Raw genomic sequence first — 18,769 nt, 5'->3', positions numbered from 1 at the left:
GTTTTTGAATGTTATAATTCTTGACATCTGATTTGTGTCCATTTATTCTTTTACGTAGAGACTGTCCAGTTTGACCAATGTACATGGCAGAGGGGCATTGCTGGCACATGATGGCATATATCACATTGGTAAATGTGCAGGTGAATGAGCCTCTGATAGTGTGGCTGATGTGATTAGACCCTATGATGGTGTCCCCTGAATAGATATGTGGACACAGTTGGCAACGGGCTTTGTTGCAAGGATAGGTTCCTGGGTTAGTGGTTCTGTTGTGTGGTTGCTGGTGAATATTTGCTTCAGGTTGGGGGGCTGTCTGTAAGCAAGGACTGGCCTGTCTCCCAAGATCTGTGAGAGTGATGGGTCGTCCTTCAGGATAGGTTGTAGATCCTTGATGATGCGTTGGAGAGGTTTTAGTTGAGGGCTGAAGGTGATGGCTAGTGGCGTTCTGTTATTTTCTTTGTTGGGCCTGTCCTGTAGTAGGTGACTTCTGGGTACTCTTCTGGCTCTGTCAATCTGTTTCTTCACTTCAGCAGGTGGGTATTGTAGTTGTAAGAATGCTTCATAGAGATCTTGTAGGTGTTTGTCTCTGTCTGAGGGGTTGGAGCAAATGCGGTTGTGTCGTAGAGCTTGGCTGTAGACAATGGATCGTGTGGTGTGGTCTGGATGAAAGCTGGAGGCATGTGGGTAGGAATAGGGGTCAGTAGGTTTCTGGTATAGGGTGGTGTTTATGTGACCATCGCTTATTAGCACCATAGTGTCCAGGAAATGGATCTCTTGTGTGGACTGGTCCAGGCTGAGGTTGATGGTGGGATGGAAATTGTTGAAATCATGGTGGAATTCCTCAAGGGCTGCTTTTCCATGGGTCCAGATGATGAAGATATCATCAATGTAGCGTAAGTAGAGTAGGGGCATTAGGGGACGAGAGCTGAGGAAGCGTTGTTCTAAGTCAGCCATAAAAATGTTGGCATACTGTGGGGCCATGCGGGTACCCATAGCAGTGCCGCTGATCTGAAGGTATACATTGTCCCCAAATGTAAAATAGTTATGGGTGAGGACAAAGTTCAGCCACCAGGTTTGCCGTGACATTATCGGGGATAGTGTTCTTGACAGCTTGTCGTCCATCTTTGTGTGGAATGTTGGTGTAGAGGGCTTCTACATCCATAGTGGCCAGGATGGTATTTTCAGGAAGATCACCGATGGATTGTAGTTTCCTCAGGAAGTCAGTGGTGTCTCAAAGATAGCTGGGAGTGCTGGTAGCGTAAGGCCTGAGGAGGGAGTCTACATAGCCAGACAATCCTGCTGTCAGGGTGCCAGTGCCTGAGATGATGGGGTGTCCAGGATTTCCAGGTTTATGGATCTTGGGTAGCAGATAGAATACCCCAGGTCGGGGTTCCAGGGGTGTGTCTGTGTGGATTTGTTCTTGTGCTTTTTCAGGGAGTTTCTTGAGCAAATGATGTAGTTTCTTTTGGTAACCCTCAGTGGGATCAGAGGGGATCCCACTCCCACAAAAAAAATTTTTTTTGCTTTCCAAAAACGTAACTTCTTTTTGTTTGTTTTTCAGGGTTTTTTTAATTCTGAAAACTTTTTTCCAGTTTGACACTGAAAAGTTTCTTTTGAAAAAATTTCTGCCGAAACATTTCGTCCAGCTCTAGTTACTCTGACCCAAAGCAGTTGTATCTCCCTCCTGTAGCAGGCAGTCCTGGGTATTCCTTGAACAGAGAAAGGAGCTTTTCTCTATTTAAGATGCAGGTACTATTTTTCCTTCCATCCAAAGCTGCAAACTGCTGCACTTAAACCTGTTCTGCACTATTCAATAATTCACAGCCGAGCTATTTGAATTGAAACTCACCCCCTTCTTTGCATATGCATGTAGTGGTCATGCTCTTATGAATGGCTTCTACTCCCCACTCATATGTGATTCAGAAAGAGTTTGTTGCCTTAGTTTGAACGGACAGAGAAAGGGCATAGAAGGAGGCAAACTCTGTCTTACTCTCTGTAGTGTCAGGATGACTTCACCCTATAGAGTGTGATCAGCGTGGGTGGTGCCATACTGCAGTTCATGATGGGGCTTTTAGTCTTAAGGATCAGAATTTCTTTAATGATTTCCCAGGTAGGAAAGTTTTAGAGTAGTAGCCGTGTTAGTCTGTATCCACAAAAAGAACAGGAGTACTTGTGGCACCTTAGAGACTTAACAAATTTATCTGAGCATAACCTTTTGTGGGCTACAGCCCACTTCATCGGATGCATAGAATGGAACATATAATAAGAAGATATACATATATATATACACACACACACATAGAGAGAAGGTGGAAGTTGCCATGCAAACTATAAGAGGTAGTAAAGAATGTCTCACCTTTCTGAGAACCAGGAGGCTGCAGATGAAGAATGTAACAGCTTGTAAGAATGCCCATTAGAGCAACTTAGAACCTGGCTCACCTGCCTGGGCATGGAATGCCCTGAGAGAACTTGCTGTGACTTTGCTAGAGAGAGATCTTACTCCTGTAAACGTCTGATTTGGGAATGTCCCTCTGGATGTGGTGAGCAGTCAGGTATAATGATCAAACCAGGAGGATGAACAAATCAGTCTGATATAAAAGGGTTAAACTGGCTATCCCAGAAAGTTTTCCAGAACTCTAGAACAAGAGAGTTGCATTGTGCTACTCTGATACAGATAACAATTGAAATGCATCATGCTGCAGGATGGTACCAGGAAAGCATCAAGGCTAAAGCCTGATTGGAAAACATGCGGAGGCCAAAGCTATACTATAACTTGGGACCACACGTATAACCAGATTCCCTGACATGGCTTGTCTTTGTAGCGTAGCTCAAATCAGATGAGCACCCAAAAGGTTGAACGCTTGTCAAAGGCTTTGCCAAACTTCTTGAGTTTGCAAAATTGGGAAGAATGTCGTGTGATGCTTCTGGCTGGGCTGGAAGCAGAGTGAGGTAAGTTTGTCTGCTGGTGTTTTGACACCTCTGCTTCTCCCAGGAAGGGCAGCGGGCATGAGAATGAGAGATGCTTCTTTTTTGGAGGCAGCAAGGGGGATTAGAAATTGTAAGCTCTTCGGGGCAAGGACTGTCTTTGTTCTACGTATGTACAGCACTTAGCACAATGGGGTCCTGGTGCATGACTGGGGTTCCTAGGCACTACTTCAATACAAATAGTAATGCTAACCATAATTCTCAGCCTCTTCGCCAAAGAGCTTCGGCTGACATTTTGGGTAAAGGTGCTCCGGTGACATGGTGGGGGTTTAACTGTCTCAGTCAAAAAGAAAGTGGGGAATTGGTTCTTATTTAATCCAGACTGAGGGCCTGATCCAAACCCCCACTGAAGTCAGTGGCACGAGTCAAATGCTTATAGTTGAGCATGAGCTTGAGTGTGTTGCTGGGTCAGGGGCAGAGCACACAGCACCTTGCAGGATCGAGCCTGTCGAGACAGCAGAAATGCAGAGACTACTTCGCCTCATTCTTGGATTGGCTGCGGGCCCGTTCTCCTGTAGCACGGAGACAATTTCCCCCTAGCGCTGAAGAGCAACTCGCACAGTTCCGTTCATTCAAGCAGCACATCAGTGTGTGGTGTTTTTCCTGCTCGCTGCCCGTGCTGCGGCTGTGTCTACACCGTGACCGGCCGTGACAGCACTGCAGCTACGCCGCTGCGGTGCCATGGCGTGGGCACTTCCTGCGCCCACGCAAGGGTTTGCCTTCGGCGCAGTTAGTCCGCCTCCCCGAGCGGGGGTTCTCTCCCGTCGACCTAGCCGCACCCACACCAAGGGCTCGGTTGGCCTAACTACAGTGCTCGGATGTGTAAACTTTTTTCACAGCCCTGAGGAACACAGCTAGTTCGGTCTCAGTTAAGTGTGGACCAGGCCTTAGGTGGATGATCTAATGGGCTGGGGATGAGGCAAAAGCCTCTCTCATTAAAGGGCTTCTAGGAACTGATGTGGCAGGGATTCCAGCTTATGCTCTTCCCAACTAATCATCACGTAAACGAGGCCCCGGGGAGGGGAGTGGAGGGGAGGGACCTGACAGCATCTCGGGAGGATCAATACCGGCAAGTTGTGTTTAAAAACAATGCTCTTGTACAATGTAAACCTCTTCGCTGCAAGAGCTTTTATTTCTATTTCATAGCAACGTGAAGGCAGCTTTATGAATCCCTAAGAGGTGTCACAGCTTTGCCCTTTGGCTGTCACTTCTTGCTAGCTTTGCCCTTTGGCTGTCACTTCTTGCTAGCTAGCCTCTCAGCTGCACAAGTTCAAATCCATGATCATGTCATTGCTTAGATGAAAGAGTCCTTTTCCGAAACCTAGCTTCAGGTCTGGGTTCGCCTTTGCTGAAACTGGGACTACGTTGCCAGCAGTGCAAATTGACCTTCCAGGAAAAGAACGAGATGGGGAGCTTTTTAATCTTAACTCGCTGAGTCTGGAACTGTTTGACTTAAAAACCCACCCACTCCACGAGATTTCTAGTGAATGGGAAGCAGGGTCTGAATGAGCGCAGTCAGTGCAACTGTGGGAAAGGGTATATCAATCAAGCGATCAAAGTCTTGCTGAGAAACTTGGTGCTGGGAACGCTCAGAATCCTTCCACTCAGAGTTCAAAAGTTTGTGTCTTTCAACCACGTGGGCATGGAGCCTGGGGAAAAGGGTTTTCCCGTGCTGTCTCCTGTGTTCTCTGAAACATCTTCCTCTATGACTTATTTATAGATGGAGAGCACTAAGACACAATGGAAATCCTGAGGAGAGAAATGAGTGTGTTCCTAAAGCCGCTACACCTATATATTAACTGCTGTCACAATTAAGCTTGGAAAGCTTTGAAATCATGTTCATTAAAGGAATGGATACTTTGCACTTCCATAATGCCTTTTATCTGAGGATCTCAGAGAGCTTCAAAAAGCCACACGATACCACATGGGTTTGAATAAGTAAGGAACCTACAGGAGAATTACTTCATCTTTCGCTGAAATGCAACTGCCCCTGAGGTGGAATGCATCCGATGAAGTGAGCTGTAGCTCATGAAAGCTTATGCTCAAATAAATTGGTTAGTCTCTAAGGTGCCACGAGTCCTCCTTTTCTTTTAGCTATTTGACAGCGCACAGCAACAGCATGCGCACAGGCTAAGCGTTCTGCTCACATTATCAAGATTTTAGTTTCCACATATTCCAGCAATATATGGAATAATCGTTTCTTTTAAAATGTTGTACTCCTAAAGTGTAAGGACTAAATTCATAAGTTCCAAGGTCAGAAGGGACCATTGTGATCATCTAGTCTGACCTCCTCTGTAAAACAGGACATAGAACGTCCCCAAAATAATTCCTAGAGCAGATCTTCTAGAAAAACATCCAGTCTTGATTTTAAAATTGTTGGTGACGGAGAATCCATCACAACCCTTTGTAAATTGTTCCAAAGGTTAACTACGCTCACTGTCAAAAATGTGCGCCTTATTTCCAGTCTGAATTTGTCTAGCTCCAACTCACAGCCATTGGATTGGGTTCTACCTTTCTCTGCTGGCCTGAAGAGCCCATTTTTAAATATTTGTTCCTCAAGGAGGTACTTATAGACTGTAATCAATCACCCCTTAACCTTCTCTTTAAGGTAAATCGATTGAGCTCCTTGAGTCTATCACTATAAGGCATGTTTTCTAATCGTTTAATAATCCTTGTGGTTCTTCTCTGAACCCTGAACCCTCTTCAGTGTATCAACATCGTTTAGGTGAACCTAATTTAATGTAGTTTACACCTTTCTTCTGCCCCCTTGGGTATATATTGCATCACCTTAAATTCATTTAGACTCCCTTAGATTTCCTTAAACTTACCCCCACTACCAATGTGCATCTTACACCCCATTACTTGCTATTATTACAATAGCGCTAATGTTACTAATGTTGCCTTACCTGGTGATTTCCTTGATTTGTAATGTTCATGCCAATAGGAAATGCATTTGAGAGCACAATGCTGCATGAGCTGTGTTCCTGTGTGGGATTGGTTCTCTAGGTTTGTTCCTCTTCGAAGTCAGAAATGGACTAGTTAATATATTCCTAGGAGGCAGGGGGCCCCCAGAGGGTAGTCAGATAATACAGTCACCATAGCACTTTCAGCAGGAGGTACCTGGCCTTGCCAAAGGAGATTGCAGTGAGCCCAAACCTGACTCTCTTGTGATGAAATTGCATGATCTCATTTTGCTAAGCCTTCCTCCAGTACCAAAATCCTTCCAGGGGCTAGTACATGATGGGGGACCCTGAGGGACAGACAGGAGAGCAAGAAGAGAGAGAGAGAGAAGACAAAGGGGGGAGGGGAGAATAACATTCTGGAACTGAGGAGAGGCCGAGAGATAAGAGCACCTGGGGATGTGCTTAGTGTTAATTAGCTGTGTTTAGTGCTTAGATACAATGGTAATAGGTGCCTTAGAGATACCTGAGAGAGCGAGCCGTTTTTCCAACTAATCTGCATAAATCAAGACCTCCCGACTTTATTTGATCCATCACAGGAATCCCTTCACTCACCACTGAAAAGCAGCCATACCGGAGGGCACAATACAGCAGGGCAAATTGACTAGTCTTCTCCAGCCCTCTTGTGTTGCACAAAACTGTAGGAAGTCCTCAAATGGTGTAGAACCAACATAGCCTGCTCCAGTGCCAACCCCTGAGCCCAGCATGGGAGGTCTGCTAGGGGCTGGAGAAATACAGTGCTTCAGTAGTTCTCAGCTGGTGGGTGGACCTTGGGTAGTTTAGAGCAGCCCTCGGGCTGCTTTAAACTACGCTGAGAATGAGCCAGCCAGAGAACCAGGGAGCCATAGCTGACTCCCTTGCAGCCCCTCGCCACCTACCACAGCAGAGAAGAAGGTAGGGCAGTATCTAGTTAACAGTATAACACCAACATTACCCAAGAGGTTAGGAAAGGGAGTGAGGAAAGAAGAGTGCCATGCCCAAGTGAGGTTGCAGAGGGATTTGGCAGAGGGTTGTTCCCATCACTGAGATTTGGCTCGGACACTGGAGTTCACACCCCTCTTTGATACAAGTGCCATCACCGCAGGTGTTCTGAACTTGAGGCATAAAACCCATCTTGAAGAAATAACAAATGTGCCTTATACTTGCTGTAAGAGCAGAAGCCCTGGCTGGGATGATTTAGTTGGGGTTGGTCCCGCTTTGAGCAGGGGGTTGGACTAGATGACCTCCTGAGGTCTCTTCCAACCCTGATCTTCAATGATTCTAAGCAAAAACTGTGAGTATTATTACTCCCAGGAGTACCGTAGATCCAGGGCAAGTTTCCACCTTTGTGTACTAACGTTTGGATGGCAGTTGTATCCGACGAGACGTTGACGGTATGACTCTGAAAACAGTGGGGCTGTAATGGAAAGTAGGTGGTGGGGAAATAACCTAATGAAGGGGTTTACTAGTTAGTCAAAAAAAAATGAAGAAAACTGCCAAGAGATGCATGAAAGTGCATGGTGCACCTTGGGTAGAAATACATCTTAAAGAGGTTGCAACGTAGCAGACACTCACTGTATTCAGGTTATCATGTGTACGAAGTAGCTTTCAGTTCATACACAGAGTTGCCACATGTCTGTCCTGCTGGACGAAGCCAGCACATCACTAGTCTTTGGTGCAGGTTAGAAAAGAGGCAGGACTCAGTTGAAATGATTATAAAAGATTCTTTATTGAAGCGACCGGACATAAACCCTTTGGTCCTTTCTGGCTCACTTGCTCCCAGACCGTCACTGGGATACTTGCTGCTGTCTCGTGTCTCCTTGAATTCTGGCCTGGCTTTAGCTTTGAGGAAAGGGACTGATGACTCCACTTCAGCCACTTTTGCATTGTGACTTCTTGGTGTTGTCAGTATGCCATGACACAGCCTTTGTGACATCTCCGGCATCCATGAGTGAGGCCAGAACTTGCCATTACGCTAGATGCCGCTCTTTGGCACATCTCTTGCAGAGAGTGACTATTTTATCAGGTCGTGTTTTATTCAGGAAGATAAATTGGGCCCAAACTTGACCCTGGATTCACCTCTACAAATAAATATAGAGAAGTAAAAGTGGCCCATTTGCTGTCTCCCAGGAGAGTTGCTGCTGTTGCTATCAGCCTTAGCAGGGTAGTTTGTAAACAGCTTCACTCCACCACTTGCAGGTTATAGGTCAGTAACACGTGGCAATAAATAATGGGCCTTCCGTCAGCCCTTTAGGTCGCGATTTCTGTATGAATTCATTGTAGGGCTTTATAGGTCCTGCGAGGGCCTGTGCAGCAGAATGAGGGGAGGTATTCACACCTACGCACATGCTACACACAGCAGGAATGTGGGGATGCCTGTGTGTCATTGAGCTATCAGAGCCATTGAAAAGAAGGTGACTGGGACATTACTAGACCAAAGAACAGGAATAGCTCAAACACAAGACCGGGTAGTAATGGGGGACTTCAACGCCCTGGACACCTGTTGGAAAAGCAACATGGCAAAACACACAATGTCCAGTAAGTTCTTGGAATGCCTTGGGGACAACTTTTTGTTTCAGAGCGTGGCGCAAGTAACCAGGGGGCAGCCAGGTTAGACTTGATTCTGACCAACAGGGAGGAATTGGGTGTGAATCTAAAGGTTGAAGGCAAAAGTGATCATGAAATCTGTATTTCATGATTCCAAGGAAAGGGGGTAAGAGCAGCAGAATAAGGACAATGGACTTCAGAAAAGCAGCCTTTATCAAACTCTGAGGAGTGGAAGGTAAGGTCCCATAGGAAGAAAATCTAAGGAAAAAAAGAGAGCTGGCAGCTTCTCAGAGATAATATTAAAGGCGCAACAGCAAACTAGCCTGATGTGAAGGAAAGATAGGAAGAATAGGAAGAGGCCACTATGGCTCCATTAGGAGCTTGTTAATGACCTGAAAATCAAAAAGGAATCCTACAGAAAGTGGAAGAATGGAGAAATTGTGAAGGATGAGTACAAAAGAACAGCACAAGCATGTAGGAATAGCATCAGAAAGGCTAGGGCACAAAATAAGTTACATTTAGCATGGGACATAAAAGATAATAAAAAGAGGTTTTATAAATACATTAGGAGCAAGAGAAAGACAAAGGAAAGTGTAGGTCCATTACTTAGCAGGGAAGGACCACTAATAATGGACGACATCAAGAAGGCTGAGGTGCTTCATGCCTGTTTTGCCTCTGTGTTCACTAAAAAGGTAAATTGTGACCAGATATTTAACACAATTAATATTAATAATGAGAGGAAGGAATTCAAGCTGAAATTGGGAAAGAACAGGTGAAAGAATATTTAGATAAGTTAGATGTACTCAAATTGGCAGGGCTTGATGAAATGCACCCTGAGGTACTTAAAGAAGTAGCAGAAACAATCTCGGAACCATTAGCTATTATCGGCGAGACTCATGGAGGAGGTCCCAGATGACTGGAGAAAGGTACTATGTTTGTCTATCTTTAAAAAGCAGAAAAAAAGAGGACCTGAGGAATTATAGCACAGTCAGATGCAGGATGCTGGAACAATTTGTATAGTGGGGGTGCTGAGAGCCATTGAACCAAAGTGTAAATCCTGTATATAATGGAAACCACTTCAAGCTGGGGGGCACAGCAGCAATCTTAGTTCCAGCACCTATAGTCAGATGATCTTTTGTACCTGAAAAGATACTGGAACAAATTAATCAATCTATTTGTAAGCACCTAGATGATAATAGGGTTATAAATAATAGTAAAGATGGATTTGTCAAGAACAAATCATGCCACACTAACCTAGTTGCTGACGTAGTGGATGAGGAGGAAGCTATAGATGTGCTATATTTTGATTTTAATAAAGCTTTTGACACAGTCCCATATGACTTGCTCGTAAGCAAGCTAGGGAAATGTGGTCTTGATGAAATTACTGTAAGGTGGGTGCGCAACTGGTTGAAAAATCATACTCAGAGTAGTTATCAATGGTTAGCTGTCAAACTGGGAAGACCTATGTTGTGGGGCCCCACAGGGGTCTGTCCTGGGTCCAATACTAGTCAATATTTTCATTAATGACTTGGATAATGGAGTGAAGAGTGCACTTTATAAAATTTGTGGCTCCCCACAAGTTGGGAGGGATTGCTAGCACTTTTCCTGCTAGCACAGGATTAGAGTTCAAAATGACCTTGACAAATTGGAGACATTTTGGTCTGAAATCAACAAGATTTAATTCAGTAATGACAAATGCAATGCACTACACTTAAAAAAAAATGCAAATGCACAACTACACAATGGGAATAACGAGGTAGGCAGTAGCGCTGCCAAAAAGGACCTGGGGGTTATTGTGGACCACAAATTGAATACGAGTCAACAATGTGATGTATATTAACAGGAATGTCATGTGTCAAACACAGGGGGTAATTGTCCCGCTCTCCTTGGAACTGGTGAGGCCTCAGATGGAGTACTGTGTCCAGTTCTCAGCCCCAGGCTTTAGGAAAGATGTAGAGAAATTGGAGAGAGTCCAGAGGAGAGCAACAAAAATGATAAAAGGTTTAGAAAACGTCACCTATGAGGAAAGGTTAAAAAAAACATGCTGGGCATATTTAGTCTTGAGAAAAGAAGACTGAGGGGGGACTTGATAAGCTTGTTATAAAGAGGACGGTGATGAATTGTTGTCTGTGTTCATTGAAGGTAGGGTAAGAAGTAATCATCTTAACCTGCAGAAGAGATTTCGGTTAGATATTAGGAAACAATCTAACTTTAAGGTTTCAGAGTAACAGCCGTGTTAGTCTGTATTCGCAAAAAGAAAAGGAGTACTTGTGGCACCTTAGAGACTAACCAATTTATTTGAGCATGAGCTTTCGTGAGCTACAGCTCACTTCATCGGATGCATTACTGTGGAAAGTGTAGAAGATCTTTTTATATACACACAAAGCATGAAAAAATACCTCCTCCCACCCCACTCTCCTGCTGGTAATAGCTTATCTAGTGGGGTGGGAGGAGGTATTTTTTCATGCTTTGTGTGTATATAAAAAGATCTTCTACACTTTCCACAGTATGCATCCGATGAAGTGAGCTGTAGCTCACGAAAGCTTATGCTCAAATAAATTGGTTAGTCTCTAAGGTGCCACAAGTACTCCTTTTCTTCTAACTTTAAGGGATGTTAAGCTCTGTAATAGGCTTCCAGGGAAGGTTGTGGAATCCCCGTCACTGGAGGTTTTTAAGAACAGGTTAGACAAACACCGGTCAGGGACGGTCTAGGTTTATTTGGTCCTGCCTCAGCACAGGGGGCTGGACGTTATGACTTCGTGGGGTCCCTTCGAGCCCTACATTTCTATGATTCCATGATCAGTGTTTCTGTCATTGCAAATGGTCATACAGTGAAGCTGCTGTTTTCCATCTATTTTGTGTTCTTTCAGAGATGGTCTCTCTCTTCTCTCTCCATCTTTGACCATCTCGAGGGGTTCCAGAAGAGAACCCTGTGTTTTAAATTTTCTTAGCCAGTTGCAATCAAAGATGGCCAGTTTGAAGGAGGGAGTTTGTTTGTTTGGGGGTTGTGTGCCTGTGTGTGTGTGTTGTTTTTGTTTTTGTTATTTTGCTTAAAGGGTTGCCCAGTCACTTCCAGCTAAAACAAACCTCCTTGTGATTGGTGAAGGAAATTCCAGCACTTTGAAAGTTGCCACCCGTTTGCACATTCTCTATGCATGCCTAAAGGAAGAGCTGTCGCTAGCCCTACATTTGCCCATAAACTGAGCAAATGGTCAATATAGCTAGTGGTCAATATAAATGAGGATAAGTTCCTATTTTTATTTGAACTCTTTATTCCCCCTCCCCCAGTTGTTCATAACTTTCTCAAAATTGCTTTTTGGGTTGAATTGCTCTACACTTAGTCAATGCCCAAAGGGTGGGATTTTTTCTGGGTAATAAGTGTAGCTAAATCGACGGAGCTGTTTTCAGTTATTTGAGTATGAGGAAAATATATTATTCCTCAAATGTCAGACTAGGTTTAATTTGTAGATTGTAATGAGACTTTTTTTTTTTAATGCAGTCACATAGAAAATAAAATTAGGCAGTTTTAAAGTTATGTATCTTTAGGCCGCCTCAGAATCAGAACTTACAGAAGGTGCCTGCAAACTTTAGTAGGTGCTCAAGTTTGAAAATTGAGGCCCATTAAGATTAGAAAGCTCGTCTGATGATTTTTAAGTACGTCAATTAATTATCTTTTTAAACATAACTGAAAATTTTCTGCCAAATTAAGTAATGGTACTTTTACACTATCCATTAATGAGTGACCAAAATTATTTCAGCCATCTTTCATCCTTTCTGGTGGGTCTGCCACTGGAGTATATATGCGGTGTTGTAGCCCTGTTGGTCCCCAGGATGTTAGAGAGACGTCTTTTATTGGACCAGCTGGAGTATATGGTAACATTGAGAGGGGGAGGGGGAGAAGGGGAGTGGCTCATATGTGGGCGATAGATTATGTGGATTTGGGGCCGGTTTTCCGAACGTGAGGAGTGAGTTTAGGTTGCCTGATTTTCAGGGGCTGTGTGAGCACGTAAAATCAAGCCCCTATAAGGGGTCTCAGGTTGAGTCCCCCCAGAAATAGGCACTCGGAATCACTCTGTAAAATCTTGGCATTAACTCCTGAGTGGGGCATGGCGTAATTCCACACTGATATTTTTTTTTTCCAAAGCTTGCGTCTTGCAAGGAAAGAGTTAATGAAATTTAAGTGCTTGGCGGGAGCCGTTCCCTGGTATTAGCCAATCAGAGGGGCCAGAGGTTCAGCTCTGTGCCTGTGCTAAGGTAACAGGTGATTTGTTGTTTACAACATGTAGTTTTGTCCAGTCCCCTCAGGCACCGAGGGCAGGGGTTGGGAGAGCATGGAAGGAAAAACCTCTTGATCGTGGAGGTACCCGTGCAGCTAGCTTACTTCTGCTGAAAACATTTTCTGCTTTAGTCTCTTAAAGGAAGCTCTGGGTGAGGTGTCACTATGGCACTCCTTTGTTAGAGAGCACGCTTCCCAGGAAGAGTGGAAACAGCAGAGAGCAGCCAGCCTGGACAAGGAGTGCAATGCCTTGCCGTCCTGTGTGCACAAGGGAAGAGCATCTATCAGTCAACTCAGTGGATTGTGTTAACCAGGAGCAGCCTTGCCACACTGTGATGGACAGAGAGGAAATACATACCCCAGGTTTACGGCTGTTCTGACCATTTGTGCGGTGAAGGAGTTGGAAAGATTGGGTATGGTATTGTTTTCATTTCCTGCCTAATGATTAAAGGTCTAGGAAACATGACCTGTGAGGGAAGATTGAAAAATCTGGGTTTGTTTAGTCTGGAAAAGAGAAGACTGAGAGGGGACGTGGTAACAGTTTTCAAGTACATAAAAGGTTCTTACAAGGAGGAGGGAGAAAAATTGTTCTCCTTAACCGTTGAGGATAGGATAGGAAGCAATAGGCTTAATTTGCAGCAAGGGAGGTTTAGGTTGGACATTAGGAAAAACTTCCTAACTGTCAGGGTGGTTAAGCACTGGAATAACTTGCCTAGGGAGGTTGTGGAATCTCATCATTGGAGATTTTTAAGAGCAGGTGGGACAAACACCTGTCAGGGATGGTCTAGATCAGTGCTTCTCAAGCTATCTGATGTGGGGGACTGGCAATTTTTTTTTTCCAATGTGCGTGCGGACCGGAAGCCGATGGCTCACGGACCAGCACCGGTCCACGGACCACCACTTCAAGTAGCACTGGTCTAGATAATATTTAGTCCTGCCATGAGTGCAGGGGACTGGACTAGATGACCTCTTGAGGTCCCTTCCAGTTCTATGATTCTAAACAGCAGACACTTTTCACTCCAGGGGTGGCTGCTTTTTGAGACATGAGTGTAGGGTTGTGTGTATGTATTTATACCGCACTGAACTGGGTGTTGTGGGGGTGCACCACTGCCCTCTACTGGAGAGAATCAAAACTGCTCTACTGTGTACCATAGGGCCTATGCAGCTTGTGGAGCTTTGGCATAAGTGGTAAGGGACTGGGGCGGTGGAATAGTAGGGTCTGACTTTGGAGCTGTTGCAGTGAAGTTTTGAGTATGTGGAGCATACAGCTGTCTGATATGACACTGCCGCATGTAGGGAGCAAAGGAGTTGCAAGTTTGTAACTGAGAATGTACCCTATGCTTTGTAAAGTCCTTTGGGAGCCTTCAGCTTGAAAGGTGTTGTATGAGGCTTAGATAATAGTCACGTTCCTGTGTCATGCCTTTTATTTGCAGTGTTTGTGCCATTCTTACTGACAGTAGAAATGCAAACTATTCAGGCAACCCCAATACAAACCATAAGGTCTAATATTTATGGTGGCGAGATTTTTAAGCAACGTAGGAACTGGCTTATTCTCCAGCCAGGCCGCTCCCATCCAGGGTGGGGTAGGAGGGAAATGAATAAGGAGAATATTTCCATTGGTCGTGGTGTGTTGCGGGGCTGTAGGTTGGAGCTGTATCACTGCCCTTGAAATTCCTCATGCCCAGTTAATTATAAGCCGAGGCTGGATTCACAATACTGAGTGGTTAAAACCTTGGCGAGGGAGGCGGAGATGTCGGCGGCTTGATCTGAAAATGGGCATGGTTTGTAAACACACCTTGAATTTTTTTCTTTCTCTACCCGTGAGACTGTTGCGGGGGCTGGAGTGAGAGGTGGTCACCTTAGCTTGCTGGCGCCAGAGACATCAGCCAGCTGGCCCTGGGTGCGCGTCCCACTGTGGAACAGGAGATGAGACTGGTGGCTCTGATCCTCAGTGGAGCTACACCAATTCACATCAACTGAGCATCTGGCCCGTGCACTCCCAATGCTTTTCACAACTCACTCGTTTAATAGACTCCTCATTGCATTCCAAAGGGATCATTTATAACAGGGTTCTCAACCAGGGGTACACGTACCCCTGGGGGTACGCAGAGGTCTTCCAAGTGGTACATCAGCTCATCTAGATATTTGCCTACTTTTACAACAGACTACATAAAAGCACTAGTGAGTCAGTACAAACTAAAATGTCATATAATTACTTGTTTATACTGCTCTGTATACTATACACTGAAATGAGCATACAATATTAATATTCCAATTGATTTATTTTATAATTATATGGTAAAAAGTCAGAAATTTTTCAGTACTAGTGTGCTGCGACACTTTTGTATTTTTATGCCTGATTTTGTGAGCAAGTAGTTTTTCAGTGAGGTGAAATTTGCGGGTACGCAAGACAAATCAGACTCCTGAAAGGGGTACGGTAGTCTGGAAATGTTGAGAGCCACTGATTTAGAATGTAAGAACAGCTATACTGGGTCAGTGGTCTGTCTGGCCCAGTGCCAGATGCTTCAGGGAAAACGAAGAGAATGGGACAATTATCAAGTGATCCATCCCCTGCCGTCCAATCCCAGCTTCTGGCAGTCGGAGGTTTAGGGACACCGAGAGCCTGGAGCAATGCAGAAACCATGCTCAAATAAATTGGTTAGTCTCTAAGGTGCCACAAGTACTCCTTTTCTTTTTGCAAATACAGACTAACACGGCTGCTACTCTGAAACATGTGTGATTGTAGAACAAAGCCCTTCCAGGCCACTCGGTGCCTTAACAAAACAACACTAAGGTGCTGGGCAGCCCATAGCTCCTGGGTGTGACTTGCGTGGACATCCAGTGAGTCACACTTCTCTAACTGAGGGCAGAATCAGGCCTGTTAATTAACCATAACTGGGCAACGTGCCTGAGTAAATCCCTAAGAGGGTGGAAATCCCCATGCAAACATAGGGCCCAATCCTGGAAGGTACGGACCCCTTCAGTTCTCATTGTGGAGTGGAAGGTGCTCAGCACCTTGCAGGATCAGGTCATTTGAAAGCAGGGAGGTGCCCACATCAAAATCACAGTTCCGGACTCCCCTGAACTTCAGGAAAGATTGGATCCAAATCCAGATACAAACGCTGCAGTTCTGGAACCAAGAAATCAATCCTTGAACGTAGCCCTGACACATGCCACTAATGTGCTTCTGCATAAAACAAGGGAGAGGGAATTCCACTGCCGAGGGCTCTGGATGTAAAGGATCCTGTCATGTGCATGGTCTGTCTTTGCGCACTGTGCCCAAGCCTGTAGCATCAGCTCGCTACCTGGCACGTCTTTGGGGAAGAGCTCATAAGTCTCTCTTAGCCCATAGCTGGGAAGCGGAGTCCACCAAATGGTGTTGCCTCAATGATACCGATAGAAGCTGAGCATAGAATCATAGAATATCAGGGACCTCAGGAGGTCATCTAGTCCAACCCCCTGCTCAAAGCAGGACCAATCCCCAACTAAATCATCCCAGCCAGGGCTTTGTCTCGCCTGACCTTAAGAACCTCTAAGGAAGGAGATTCCACCACCTCCCTAGGTAACACATCCCAGTGCTTCACCACCCTCCTAGTGAAAAAGTGTTTCCTAATATCCAAGCTAAACCTCCCCCTCTGCAACTTGAGGCCATTGCTCCTCGTTCTGTCGTCTGCTACCACTGAGAACAGTCTAGATCCGTCCTCTTTGGAACCCCCGTTCAGGTAGTTGAAATCACCCCTCATTCTTCTCTTCTGCAGACTAAAGCATAGAGGGATCTAGGGTGGTACATGGCTCGCTGGTAATATGGCCAGCTGGACTGCCCCCTCTCACTCCCTGTGTGTTGGAGGCTTTGAGCTAGAATCTCCCCTGGGTCTCTGGGTGGCCCCCAGGAGCAGGGGTAGTGGTTTTAGCTACCTGCTCACGGCATCGCCTGTTTGTAAGTTAGAGCAGCGAGGGGCTGCCCTACTTACACCACTGGGCAAGGGGCCTTATGGATGCTATTCCAGTGGAGGAGCTGCACGTCCTATGCTGCGGGGTGAGGGTGGTCAGCTCTGCCAGCTTCATACCAGCAGAGAGTAGGCGTGGTGGAAGCTCCCTAAAGGTGGGGGGGGGGTCCACTGGTGCCTGAACTGTGGCCCCGCCCGCTCTTCCCTTGAGGCCCCGCCCCATACCGCCTCTTCTCCAAGATCTTGCTCCTCTCTGCCTGCTTCCCTCCTCCCCTCCCCCCCCCCCCCCCCCCCCCCCGGTCACTCGCCCTTATGGCTGGTAAAAAGTGATTAGGCCTTGGCCCCTGGACTCCCCCCCGTTCCGATGCCCTAGGCAGAGAGTCTCCCTTTGCCAGGGGAAATCTCCGCTGGCTGTCTGCAGCCACAGCCCAGCTCCCTTGTGGTACCTGCTGGGTACAAAGGGGCTGGATCATAACGGAGAATCTGGCCTTTAGTCTTCTCTAACCTGTCCCTCAGCACTAGAACTTTTATTCCATTTACATGGGTCTGACTTGTGCCAAGAACATTTCATGGTAACTCTTCAAGCCCCCAAGGATTCAGTACTGCTTAGTACTTACGTGGTGCTTTTCCTCTGGAACTCTCAAAGGGCCATACCAAGGTGAGCACCAAGCAGTATCCCTGTTTCTCAGATGGGGGAAACTGAGGCACAAGCAGGTCAGGGGACTTGCCTAAGGTCACACAGGGATTTTGTGGCAGAGCTCAGAAGGGAACTCAAGTCTCTTAACTCTGTCTTCCCATTGGTCCACCCTGCCCCTCCCTTCCCACTCTCTGTTCGCACCTAGCTCAGTATGCAAATAAGCTTGCAATATACAAATAGCCGGAGTGGGAGCCAGGTATCAGTTACCTTCACCTGAAAGGAACATCTCCAAGGTATGTCACCTCCAGCTGACCTGCCCTACGCTCGGTCTACACTAGAAAACTAGGTTGGCATAACTATGCCACTCAGGGGTGTAAAAAATCCACATCCCTGGGTTGTGGCATAGTTAAGTCGACCTAAGTTCCCATGTAGACAATGCTAGGTCCACAGAAGAATTCTTCCATCACCCTAGCTGCCATCTTTCGGGGAGGTGGATTAGCTACGCTGATGGAAGAACCCCTCCCATAGGCATAGGTAGTGTTTACACTGAAGCACCGTAGTTCACACTGGCCTGGTCAGCCACTCACGTGTTCACAGAAACCAAACCAACCGATGTTGTCCTCTTTGAACCCGAAGGACAAACAACATAGCTGTGCCACCGTAGCATTTTAAGTGTAGACAAGCTCTTAACTCCAAGACCTTAAGAACATATTTTTTCAGTCTAGTTACAGAACTCTTTATATAGTACCCATATGTACATGTCACAATGGTTATGCTGGCCAGTGGGCTACTGGCTCTCAGCAGAGACCTCACATCTACCCTTTGATGACTTGTTATGCAGACATCTGACCTAGGGGTTCCCTGTAAAACCCTATGTACCCCCGTGCCCTTTACCAGTTGGCACCAAGGATCCCTACGGGTGCCAACTTTCCAAAGTGCCAGGGGGTGCTTGACCCCTGGCTCTGCCCCAGGCCCTGCCCCCACTCCACCCTTTCCCCCAAGGCCCCACCCCTACGCCACCTGACCCTGCCTCTTCCCGCCCCCATTCCACCCCACCACGCTCCTTCCTGCCCAGTTCCACCCCCTCCGCCCCGAGAGCCTCCTGAATGCTGCGAAACAGCTGATCGAGGTGGGCAGGAGGGATGGGGAAGGGCCGATTTGTCAGGCCCGCCAGTGGGCGGGAGGCACTGGGAGCTGATGGGGGGGCTGCCGGTGGGTGCTCAGCACCCACCATTTTTCCCCTGTGGGTGCTCCGGGGCGCCCCATTGTACGGACACAGAATAGCAGACGGGTACACTGAGATTCTGGCCCCTCCCCCTCCATTGCCATATATTTCACAAAACCAGCTTGAAGAGTGATGATCTTCTGGAAAAGCAAGGCCAAGACCCCACCCTCTTTGCCAACAGAACCAGGAGATATTGGCAACCCTCGTGAAGGAGAA

General features: G+C 46.3%; 1 protein-coding gene across 4 annotated transcripts in view; it reads left to right on the top strand.

The window, feature by feature from the left end:
* The window catches only part of LZTS3 (leucine zipper tumor suppressor family member 3), a 131,475-nt gene that overhangs the window by 69,142 nt on the left and 43,564 nt on the right, over window positions 1-18,769 (top strand). For 2 of the 4 annotated variants that reach the window (XM_043544911.1, XM_043544910.1), the window contains exon 1: window positions 12,762-13,157. The exons of the other annotated variants lie outside the window; for them this stretch is intronic. The gene's annotated coding sequence lies outside the window, so the exon portion shown is untranslated. Of the gene's footprint in view, window positions 1-12,761; window positions 13,158-18,769 lie in introns of those variants that run through there. 4 annotated transcript variants of the gene reach the window in all.

The sequence above is a fragment of the Chelonia mydas genome, chromosome 4, assembly GCF_015237465.2.
Source record: "Chelonia mydas isolate rCheMyd1 chromosome 4, rCheMyd1.pri.v2, whole genome shotgun sequence".
Classification (NCBI taxonomy): Eukaryota; Metazoa; Chordata; order Testudines; family Cheloniidae; genus Chelonia; species Chelonia mydas.
This window is presented reverse-complemented; position numbering and strand designations above follow the sequence as displayed.